General features: G+C 44.6%; 1 protein-coding gene across 3 annotated transcripts in view; it reads left to right on the top strand.

Moving 5' to 3' along the window:
- Nucleotides 1-3,130, top strand: part of FER (FER tyrosine kinase) — a 288,769-nt gene that overhangs the window by 20,572 nt on the left and 265,067 nt on the right. The gene's annotated exons all lie outside the window — the stretch shown is intronic.

The raw sequence follows: 3,130 nt of genomic DNA on the forward strand, positions 1-3,130 counted from the left end.
TCCACCTTCTCACCAGTTGGTTATACCTAGGAATATATACCTAGTGACTGGAGTAGTCTAAGTATTCATCTTTGAAAAATTCACTATTCAAATGGGAGATAGCTTAAAGTGCAAATGATAAGCAAGTTAGTAGAGACAACTAGAGGTAGGCCAGTGAGAAATGATTTAAGTACTTGCTCTCTCTGGTACTTGTGTAGAGCTGGCATTCAGTGAGTATTTATTTTTTTTTTCTTTACTTGCTTGCTTTTGAGTTTCACAGATTTGGTTGGTTTTCCTTAAGAATTACATGACATTAAGGAGTAAGTGGAGTTTTTTTTGGAAGGATTAGGGGGTAACTGTTAAGCAGTATTTTCAAAGGGAGAAGAGGCATATTTTGGTTGAGAGGAAAGGAGGAAAGTGTCAGTGAAGAAGGGACTGCTCTAGGTGATTTAGGGACCTAGAAGCCGTTCCTTCCCTTTGCTCCAGCTGGGCTGGGATTATACTTCGCTTTGTACAGGGATTCCTTGTAGCAATTATTGTTATGTGTTAGAACTGCTTCTCCTCTAATAAGCTCCCTGAAGCTGTGACCAGTACTTCTTATCTGTGTGTACTCAGGCCCTCACTCAGTGCCAGGCATGTTATAGACATTTAATAAGTAGTTACTGGAAGAATCAATAAATTAATGAATGAAAGACTTTTTCTAAGACATGGAGCAAAAGGACAATGATTTCTTTACTGTGCAACCACAGTAATGGTTGAACCTGTGGTTAGACCGATTTATTGTTGAGGTGCTCTATTAGAGCTAGAATGGTTCAGGAGCCTAGGTTATAAAGCAGGGATGAAGTTGTTCAGTAGAAACCAGAGGCATTCTGAGTGGAAAATGCAATTGGGAAATTTTTCACAAAAGTAACTATCATGATATAAGTGCCTTTTTCATTTTCTAAATAAATGTAAATAAAAAATATTTGAAGGAGAAGTAATTTCTTAATGTTAAACATTGCATCTGTGAAATTTGATTTTTATCTTCTTAATCCTTGGTCTTAAAAATACTTTTCGAAAAAAAATTATTTGCGGTCTCCGCTGCTGCGCTGGCGCACCCAGAGAGGTTTCAGCCGCAGTCTCCAACCGTCCTTTTTTTCCTGGGGGTCCTCGGTCTTTACTAGCTGCAGACAGTCTCTCAGCTGAAAATCCTCTGCCTATTCGGGCTGTATGCTGCCCGTTTCAGCTGCTCACCCTTATCTGCTCCAGGAGAAGGCACAGGACACGTCCCTTTATACCTCCGCCATTTTTCTGTTTCTGAGAAGTAATTTCTTAATGTTAAACATTGCATCTGTGAAATTTGATTTTTATCTTCTTAATCCTTGGTCTTAAAAATACTTTTCGAAAAAAAATTATTTGAGGAGTCTTTTCTTTATATTTTTACTAGAGGCCCTGCCCCTGATCAGAGTGGGGGGCATCAATCAGGATGCAGGGGCTGACGAGGGGCGAGGCCGGCTGGGGGGAGGGGCTGTGGGAGGTTGCCAGCTGCCCCCCCCTCCCCCATTGGGGTGCTGGGGGCTGATCGGGGCTGGGCCGGTGGGTGTGGGGGGAGGCGATTGGGGCCCGAATCAGGCTGGTTGGCTGCTGCAGTGCACGTCATAGCCACCGGTTGTTCTGGTCCTTCTGCCATTCTGGTTGCTGGGCTTTTATATATATAGATACTTATGATAAAAATGCAAACTAGAGGTACATAAAGTAGAAAGTGGCATTCTTCCCACTATTTTGTCTCACTCTTCAGAGGTAGTTAATGATAAAAGTTTGATGTATATTAGTTTTTACTTTTTTGTTAATCCTTATCTGAGGATTTTTTTTCATTGATTTTTAGAGAGAGTGGAAAGGGTGGGGAGAGGAGGAGAGGTGGAGAGAGAGATTGAGAGAGAGAGAGAAAGAGAGACATTGATGTGAGGGAGATACATCGATTAGTTGCCTCCCACATGTGCTTTGACTGGAGCTGGAGATTTAACCTGCAACCCAGGTATAGGCCCTTGACCAGGAATCAAACCTGTGACCTATTGGTGGTGGGCCAACACTGGCCAGGGCCATTTTTACTTTTAAGTTATATATGTTCAAGAACATGCATATTTATATTTGTATAATTTTCAAAACATGATCATTTGATATATATGTTCTGAAATTTGCTTTTCCTACTTACCCACTGACTTCTATTTATCCTCCTGTAATTCTAAAATTTGTTGGATATATTAAAAGACAGAACTAGCAGAGAATAACAGTCAGAAACTAGTGCAATCAAATGTATGGGGATGTCAATTAGTGGTTGCTGGGAACAAGTCAGTGCCAATAGGAGTCCCCAATTTGGTGTGCAGTGAGGAAAGAAACTTTATTTAGTGCCAACAGCTCAACAGAAACAGTATCACTGTGGCACAGCTCCATAGTGCTACAGCACAGCTGTGAAAAGCACAGCCATTGAGGCTGCCCTGGGGCCAGACCCCTCTTCAGCTAGGCAGCTCTGCTCCATGATGGTCTGCATTGTTCTGCTCCAGTGAGGCATCTTTGGGGAGCCCAGGAAACATAGTCTTCAGTCTTCTGTGGAAAGTGCACTCTGAGCTATAGGGCAGCTGACTTATATAGACAGAATTCCCTGCCCCTGGCCCCTGATTGGTCAGAACAGAGCTGCTCTAATTGGTCAGAGCTGCACAGCTCCAATTGGATGGGGAAAGCCTTAATCCTATTGTTTGAAATAGGACTCCAGGAATCTCGATATAGAAAAGCCTAAGCAACCAGATGACCCGCAGGTAGCTATGACACACACTGAGCACCAGGGGGAAGACACTCAATGCAGGAGCTGCCCCCTGGTGGTCAGTGCATTCCCGTGTTCAGCTGACAGACGGGCGCCAGATGCTGGGCTCACAGTTGGCAAGCGCAGCTGTGGCAGTGTGAGCCTCTCCCGAGGACACTCTCCCTGTGCATCCAATAGGTGGCGCAGAGGGTCAGGATGAGCAGGAGTGGCGTGGCGCCCAGCTGGGGCTCTGGCTCCTCCTCAACCGCCTGCTGCTTTGCACACTACTTTGTGCTGTGTGGGATCTGTGGCGCGGAGGTCCACTGATCCCCACAGGCCAGGCCGAGGGATCCCACTAGTGCACAAATTCATGCA

Source organism: Myotis davidii, unplaced genomic scaffold (assembly GCF_000327345.1).
Source record: "Myotis davidii unplaced genomic scaffold, ASM32734v1 scaffold812, whole genome shotgun sequence".
Classification (NCBI taxonomy): Eukaryota; Metazoa; Chordata; class Mammalia; order Chiroptera; family Vespertilionidae; genus Myotis; species Myotis davidii.